Below are 9,449 nucleotides of genomic sequence, written 5' to 3'. Positions count from 1 at the left end.
TCTCGTCCGACTGGCTGCAGCTGCTGGCAGGCGGGCCGCGCTGCGGACTGGGCTCGGTGCAGGGCGAGTGCCCGAGGGCGCAGCTCTTCGCCGCCGAGCGCCCGGAGCTGGGCTCGCCGCTGCCGGGAGACATGGCCTTCCGCCTCTGCGCCATCCGCGAGGCCTTCGAAGAAGCCGGAGTCCTCTTGGTACTGCCCGGCCCGGTGGCTGATGCCGCCGCCGCTACCACCGCGGGCCCGGCCCGCCTGCTGCCAGCCGAGCGCCTCCCGCCGTCCTCGGGACTGGCTGAGTGGCGGCTGCGGGTGCAGCGGCAGCCCGGCAGCTTCTTGCAGCTGTGCCGACACCTGAGCTGCGTGCCCAACATCTGGGCACTGCGCGAGTGGAGCAACTGGCTGACCCCCGTGGGCCGTGCGGGGCGAGGCGGCCGCCGCTACGACACCGCCTCCTACCTCTGCTGCCTACCTAGCATTGGGGCATCTGCTGCTACCAATGCTATTTTTCTAGAAAAAGAGGTGCTGGAGCCTGGAACTCATCACGGACGCCTTCCCTCTTAGGCGCCCACCTGAGAGGTGCCAGAACTGAGTTCCTGTGGCTGGGGGGAGAGTCCTGACTAGTACTATAGTTGTTATTTATTATTATTAGCCTGGTGGGGGCGGGGCAAGGTGCGCCATCTTCACATGCTCAATTCAGACATGAGAAGAATTATCATTTTTATTATTACTACTACTACTATTATTGTTATCTAATGGTGGTGTGCCTCGTGATTTTTTTCATGAAACAAGTGTGCCTTTGCCCAAAAAAGGTTGAAAAACACTGTTATACATGATTCATCAATGGGATAAATCTGCCACGTTCTCAATTATTTCCAGATACTAGCATTTTTTATAAGACTGATTAAAGGAGAATGGCAGAGTAGCAGTTAAGTCTTTGCCAGGGGGCCATTTTGAGAACGGATTAGAGAAGCCAAGCCCAACTTGGTGCCTTCCAGAAGTTTGGAACTACAACTCCCATCATCCCTAGTTACTGGCTGGCTGGAGCTGATTGGAGTTGTGATTCAAAAGAACTGGAGGGCATCAGATTGGGGAATGTCGAATCAGAGTATGGAGGACTGAAGTCTCTGTCCTCCAAAGTGTATTGTGGCAGAGTGCATGGTCTGCCTGGGTAGTTCAGTCCTGGTTTTCTCCAAGAGAAGACACGTGGCAAAAAGGAGCATTGGAACCTGGTGGGCAGCCGGGGGCTCCCTTATCCACTCATGATCGTCCAAGCAGATAGCCAGCCAATCAGGATGTTATTCATAATTAAAAAATATATGATTTTTTTCTTCTTCACTTCTCACTTCCCTCTGTGTCCCCCTAGCCTCGTGCTGTGGCCACTCATTTTTGTGATTTTCAACTGTGGCCCCCTTGGAATATCCTGGGGCCCCTGACTGGGAAACACTGGGTTAGAGCAAGGTACTGATAACACCAAGGTCGCAGGTTCAATCCCCATATGAGACGGTTGCATATTCCTGCATTGCGGGGGGTTAGACTAAATGATCCACAGGGTCCCTTTCAACACTACAATTCTATGATTCTATGACAGCTGGCCTATCTGCTAGCTCTTCCATTTACTCTACAATCCCTATAATGTGGAGGAACAGAAATAGTAGTAGTAAAATAATAATAATAATAATAATAATAATAATAATAATAATAATAATAATAATAATAATATTTTATAATATGTACTCTGCCCATCTGGCTGGCTCCCAACAGAATATTAAAAACACGATAAAACATCAAACATTTAAAACTTTCCTAAACAGAGCTGCCTTCAGATGTCTTCTAAAAGTCAGAAGGCCCTCTGCCTTCAGACATGCAATAGCTCTGGTATAAATATGCCAAAATGAAGCTGCTTTGGTTTAGACTAGTTATAGAATGTATGGAGCCCAGGAGCAGGGAATCTATGGCCATTGGCCACTTCCCATCAGCCATTGATTACGCTCTTTGGGGCTGATGGGAGTTGGAGTCCAGCAGCGTCTGAAGGGTCACAGGTTCTGTATTAGTGTAAAAATAAATAAATAAATTGGGCACCCACAAAATTTGTAATCAGGACTGAGTGGGAACCTTGACTTGATTAAGGCTGAGTAGGCTCCTTGATATGATGGCTTTGCTGTGATTATATATTTTAAAAAGTCAATGGAAAATGTTAACCTTTTGCATGTTTTTCTCTAGGCCATGTTAATAGCTCATTATCTACTTATGTGTTGATTGAATTACATTTATTGATCAAATGAACTGTGTTTTGCAAAACAAATACTTAACTACAGTGCTGGAAATGAGAAATGGACTCTTTTCTCATCAGGGTGGGTGGGTGGGGAAGAACAGTCATGGGGCAGTGCCATGGGGTGACTGAGCACCCAATCACATAGGCACAGATTTGCCTATATGTTCATTTTTCACAAAATAGATTTAAATGCAGTTGCAAAGCTGCTCCATGAATGCATTTATTTATTGCATTGTTATTCTGTCCTATGGTTCTCTGCTCCACAATTCTTTCCTCACAACAACTCTGAGGAGGTTACACTGAGAGGTACTGCCTGAGCCAGTCATGTAGTGAGCCTTAAAATTGCCCGGGTGGGGATTTCACGACAGGTATAGCCCGATAGAGGAAGGCGAGAGGTGTCAGTCAAGAGGTGTCCACAAATCGGCATACATGCAAATACTCAATCATATTTTGATTTCCTCATCTCTAGGCCTGAACTGAGCTAAATGCCTGAGCAGGCACAACAGGAGAGGAAAACCAACATCTGTATTGTGGGGAATGATGCCACTATGAAGATCTTTGATATAATACACAAGTCTTATTTATCTGTTTATTTATTGCATTCATACAGCTGCCAAATAGGGGGGGAAATGAGGCACATGTTGCTTCTTTGGATTTCTGCTCTTTACAGTGGTACCTCGCAAGACAAATGCCTCGCACAACGAAAAACTTGCTAGACGAAAGGGTTTTGCGATTTTTTAGGTGACTCGCAAGACGAATTTTTCTATGGTCGTGCTTCGCAAGACGAAAATTTCAATGCATTCCTATGGGAATTAAATTTCAATGCATTCCTATGGGAATTAAATTTCAATGCATTCCTATGGGAATTAAATTTCAATGCATTCCTTTGGGAAACCGTGCTTCACAAGACGAATTTTTCGCAACACGAAACGACTCGCGGAACGAATTAATTTCGTCTTGCGAGGCACCACTGTACTTCTTCTCTGAATTGCAATCCTTTCTTCTGACTGTTATCCTTTCCCAACTGGCTTCTTCCAATTGGTCTTTCCAGTTCCAATTGATCTTTTCCGCCATTAGCTTCTTCATCCCATATTGCCTTCTTTAAGCTAGTATTGGCAGGGAACTGTGTTTGTAGTCACATGTCCTGGCAAACAAAAGTTATTTCCCATATAATCCAGAAATGCAATCGGCTTGTGAGAACAGCATTCTTTGACAAGATCCAAGTGTGGATTGACTCGGTATGGTATCCTCCACACTCACTGGAATTTTTCTTAAAGTAGCAAAAAGTCTAGATTGCTGACGCCACAGTTCATCTGCTAGGCCAAGCCTGCTTCTTTGCATAGCCTCTCCCCCACCCCCAATGCAAAACCCATTCACACATATGCACTGGTTGCTATGCAGTAACTAAGGCTTGAACTATTTCTTATCAAAGTTGATATATTCAGCACTGCTCACAACTGAAGTTTTCAACCCAATTGGGTTAAATACACAGCTTCCTTTTAAAAGGACAGAATACAATGAAGAGGTTCGAGACACATTTTCAAAAAGCATTATTTGTGAACACATCAGAAGCATAAATATCTCTAATAAACATTAACATATTTGATGAACAAATACACAAGTTCTGCTTATTAGCATTGCCAGTTTACTGAAAACATGCTTAAAGATGCATTTTAATTTTAGCATTTCTAGAACACTTTCTCCTGGAAATTAGTCATGTCTTATTTCAAATTAGTCTCTTTCTCCTGATTTTTCCCCACAAGTCACACACCCTCTTTTTGAAGTCACGAATGGCCACATATTTGCTTGGAGTACACTGCTCCATGGCAAATTATTTGTTTTTTTTTTTCTACTTCTTGGTTTCAATGGTAATACTTTTTTCAAGCCTCCAGATTGTTTATTTTCATAGTACAGTACTAATGTTGTGGTTTTATTACTGATAATGCCGCTGCTGTTTCACTGTTATCGCAACTGTGTTCCGTGATTTGTAATGAAAAGTTTCTTTTTATGTAAACACCTTTCGGGTCACTTTCAGCACATTCAATAAAAGCAATAAAAATAAAATAAGTAAGCCTCAGTGCACTTTGCTTCAAAGGAAGGGCAGTGTAATATTCACACCCCTTTCCCCCAAGGAGAGCAAAGCAAAGCAGGTCTATTATATATAAACCATTTACATATATATTACATGCCTCATTGTGAATAATACAATTGCACTGTTTTTTAGTGGCTCTGTGAGTCTAAAGTTTCTCAAGGTCACTTTGGAACAAGACTGAGAGTTTCTAGCACTGAATCGAAAGGGAGAATCCATTTGTGCATTGAGCATTGTACTCATCTGCCAATGCACTAAGTATGCCCATGTTCAATGCTCCACGTATTTAATGACCTCACTTTGGGATTGTGCTCGTTCTGTAGTCTAGACTCTTCCATTAGCTTGTGTCCATCACTGTTGCTCTAACTTGCAAGGAAGGCCCTGGGGGAAGCTGCAGTCAGCTTCTTTGAAAGACAAAGTTGTAAGACGCCAGTCAGCTTCCCTTGGGCTACAAGGGCAGAAGCCAATGGAATATCTGAGTGTGCTGTTTTCCTGGTTGAAATGTGGGCTGATGCTGAGGCAGCAACATTCCCCTTGCCCCTCAATTATTTGTCATCTCCCCAACGGAGGCAATATTTAAAGAGACAACAATCTCACACATCGCCAACAGGATGAACGCATTCGATGTGCAAAATAAAACATAGCAGTGTTCTGCTCCAGATACTTCATCAAGCAAAGAGGAGTTTCTGTAACATGTATATGTTATACATGGTTCTGGTGGTTCCTTCACTGCGAAAAGTGAGGTTACAGGGAACACGGCAGAGGGCCTTCTCGGTAGTGGCACCCGCCCTGTGGAACGCGCTCCCATCAGATGTCAAGGAAATAAACAACTATCTGGCTTTTAGAAGACTTCCGAAGGTAGCCCTTTTTTGTTTTTCTGAATTTTTTTGATGCTTTATTGACAATCTTATATAACAAATATAGTGTACATCTTCTTAAATAAACAAAAATATAAACTGTATAAACAAAAACCATATACAAGTAATATTCTATATATTTACAAAAATTAAGCTTAATTTATATTTTTACTATCTCTTGTTTTCTTGTCTGTTTACTAACATAAATTAAAAGAATATAATTGGGCTTCCTATCATTTCCCGGTGTGTACTCCCATTCTGATAAATAATGTACCTGCCATTATTAGCTTATTCTTTATATTTTTTTCTAATACATTCTTAAAACAGTTTGTACTGTTTGTCTTATTTCTCATGAATAGGGAATTTTTTTTAGTGTTTTACTGTGCTTAATGTTTTTAATTTGTTGGAGGCTGCACAGAGTGGCTGGGGCGGCCCAGTCAGATGGAAGAATATAAATAATACATTATTATTCTTATTCTTATTTATCTGCATAAAGTATTCTGCACATTTCCGCTGTTTGGGTATGCTGAGAGTTGTTAGAATACCCCAATTCCCCTCACAGGGCTACCATTCCTGGAATCCATTCTTATTTGCAGGGAACCCTGGGAATTGTGGCTGTGTGAAGAGAATGGAGGTCTTCTAACAATTCTCAGCAACTTTAACAAACTACAGCTCCCAGAATTCTTTGGGAGAAGCCATGACTGTTTAAAGTGGTAACCTGGTGTTTTAAAATTATGTTGTGAATGTGGCCAGACACAGCACAGCACAATTCATCAGTGCTCTAAAGCAGGGTGTGTGTAGAATCTTTTTCAACCTGAGGGCCGCATTCCCTCATGGGCAGCCTTCTGGAGGCCAGCTGGGCGGTGCCAGAGGCAAACATGGGAGGAGCAACAGATGTGATTCTTTGCATAGTAGGCTAAGCTCCACCCCCACAAAAGCCAGAAGTTTTTACTTGTGCAGTTCTCTGATCCATCCACAGCAAGCAAGCAAGCAAGAAAAACGGTCACAGTCCAAGTACATATTCCAGCCATACAAAGGCATTCGAGGAGGGCATAGAGCAAAGCCAGGAGGTAAAGGGTGTGGCCACAGGAAGGACCACATTTGGCCTCCAGGGCTGGCATTCCCCACCTCTGCTTTTAAAGGGTCACAGAAGGAGAAAGAGCACGCCAAGCTCTTACCGCACTGAAAAATCTCCAGCACAAAACACTGTGCAAACTGAGTAGCAGAAGGTGTCCCTCTTGTGCACTGCAATTTACAACGGGCTGAAAACCCCTTTGAACTATGGTTTGTAAAAAAGTAGTTTTGCTTCTTAGGGCACAGTGACATCTGGTGGTCTATACCTCTTAAGGTTATGAGCATTGATTACTTTCCCTTTGGTTTTTCATCAATCTACTTTAAGGCAGTGGGTGTGATTCTCCATTGCAGTCCTGCAGAGGCCTCTGCTATTTCTGAGGCAGGGAGAGGGCTTTGTCTGTTAGGCTCACTAGCACCTCTTTTTTTCTGCCAAGGGGATAATGTGTCAGGGTGGGGGGTGGGGGCTGCATGCTGGCAATGGGGCAGGGCCAGATGCGGTGGTGAATGGAGTCCAGGTGGTGGACAGGGCCAAACCCAAAAAGATGCTCTCTCTCTCTCTCTCTCTCTCTCTCCTCCCTTCCCCCTCTTTCTGTCACTCCTCCCTTCTCTCGCTTCCTCCCCATCCAGCAGGCTGCCAAAGAAGGGACAGATTGCTTTTGTCACAGCCCTGAATTACTTATGTAGAGAGGGCTTTCTCCCTCACTCTCATCACTCCTGAGAAGTCCCCAGGCTGTAAAAAAAGGCAATCCTCCGTTGCCTTTTCAGTGGCCTTACTCTTTTGAATGCAGAGTTTTGATATATTTGTTTGTTACCCCCCCTTTTTTACCCTGCCCTTCCTTCAAAGAGAGCACGAAGCATTGTGCATACAACCTAACATAAGAACAAAATGTAACGTTGAAACAGCCCCTGGTTAAGGGGAAAACTCCTTTCTCACACAGTTGAAAGTAACAAAAGTGTTTATTGGGTCCAGATACAAGACAAAGCTAAACACTTCTGTCTATGAGATACAGTTCTTCTGGTCTCTGCAGTCAAGATACATATGTGCAGAGAGATCTACTAACGCTTTCAACCATGCTAGCTCGGAAGTTCAAACCCCTGTGACGGGGTGAGCTCCTGTTGCTCTGTCCCAGCTCCTGCCAAACTAGCAGTTTGAAAGCACAGCAGTGCAAGTAGATAAAACAGGTACCACTGCAGTGGGAAGGTAAACAGCATTTCCATGCACTCTGGCTTCCGTTATGGTGTTCTGTTGTGCCAGAAGCGGTTTAGCCATGCTGGCCACATGACCCAGAAAGCTGTCTGTGGACAAACACTGGCTCTCTCAGCCTTCAAAGTGCCACAACCCATAGTCGCCTTTACTGGACTTAACCGTCCAGGGGTCCTTTACCTTTTTTGAACCTGCTTTGTAAAACCCACAGCCTCTTCCCCTGACTCTCACAGATTCAGAGTCAGACCCTGACAGCAAACAGGACAGGACACAAAAATGCAACGGGATTCAACCTAACAGATATAATGAAAGCAATGTCTTAGAGCAGAGCTTTCCAAACGGTGTGTCGCGACACATTAGTGTGTCAGCTGCAGTGTGTAGGTGTGTGTAGGAATACGCTTTGGCGTTTCTCCCGCGCGATAGCCGCTGCACTGATCCTTCCGCGCTACTGTGCAGAAGGAAAAGAAGATCTGGCCGGAGTTAGAGTCGGGATCCCTCTGCTATGCCAAAAGCGCGCCAGGAAGCTTCCTGCTAACGACTGTAAGACTGTTTGCCCGCCCGGAAGGGCCTGATAATGCTAAGTTGTAATTCGTTAGTGTTGAGTTGATGACGCTGTATGATTTATCAATAAATAACCCCTGCCTCAGTTTGAGGCGACAGAGAGCTCGCTCGCATTCAGTGAGTGTACTACAAGCTCTGACTGCAGTCTGATTTATTTTGGCCTCCTTCTGCTACTTCGGCCGCACCTTTTGCTTTTCTTGCTGCCTATCGCTATCCTCTTCAGCCCTTCTGCAGCTCCTAAAACTCCTCACGACCTTCAACAGGTTCTCCCAACAACTGGTTATCCCAACAGGTGTGTTGCACAAACACCCTTATAAGGGTTTGCTAGTAAAACTGAATTACTGTGTCGTGAAATGAGGCATATCTAAAAAGTGTGTCACCAACATGAAGTTTGGAAAGCTCTGCTCTAGAGACTATTGTACCCATCTCTGCATTCCTGAACTAATGAGTGAGATGAATGATTCAGTAAGTCATACACTTGACCTTGCTCTGTTTCTATGGTAACCCAGTGCACCTGCTCTCTTACCTCTGAAGATCCAGACCTGGGGTGTGTGTGTGTGCTAACTCAAGACATGAGACCAATCACTTTGCCATTGAACCCATTGTTCACATTGCATCAACAACCTCCACCCTCGACCAGCATGTGGACCTTGACAGGTTACCCCAAGGAAATATGGCTGCTGAGTGCCCCTGGATTAAGCACTTCCTAGTGGCACTGCCAGCCTTCATTCAGGCAGAGGTCTTGAGCATCCCCTACTAGCTGATCCTTCCAGATGGAGATGCTGGGGATTGAACCTGGGACCATCTGCGGGCAGTGCAGGTGCTTTGCAACTGAGTTACTGCCCCTAAGCAGCACAGAACATGCTTTATTTTAAGCTGGGATGGTGAGGGTTTTCTAGGAGGGTCATACTCCATGGTTTATGTAGCTGGATCCTGCCCTCCTCCCAAAGGCTATGGGTCAATTGCAGTACTTGCTTCCTCAACCTCCAGTGGCAGTCTTGTTGTACCATTACGCATTTAATCGTGGCAGGAAAGGATTACTTCCTCGATCCTGCTATCAGGGCTCTAACAAAGGCATAACATACATTGATCCAGCTTCTGCAAAGGTTTGACATGACTCAGCAAGACTGTCTCGATGATAAATGTTGGCGAGAAGGGGAAAAAACATCTGGAGAAACACAAGCACAACACATTTGAACTAAACGATCACTTACTCATTTCTGTCACTGTATGACTCCTGGTCTCACAAGCATTCATTTTATACATTGAGATAGACATTTATTTGCTGGAGTCAATGAGAATCTTGCCCTGTTTGTCAACCCTGTTTTTATTGCCATTTGCAGCTTTCTAATGTTCATTTTCAAATCAGGATGTGAATAATTTTTCCTGCTTCAGAGAT

The sequence above is a fragment of the Lacerta agilis genome, chromosome 5 (genome assembly GCF_009819535.1).
Source record: "Lacerta agilis isolate rLacAgi1 chromosome 5, rLacAgi1.pri, whole genome shotgun sequence".
Lineage (NCBI taxonomy): Eukaryota > Metazoa > Chordata > Lepidosauria > Squamata > Lacertidae > Lacerta > Lacerta agilis.
This window is presented reverse-complemented; position numbering follows the sequence as displayed.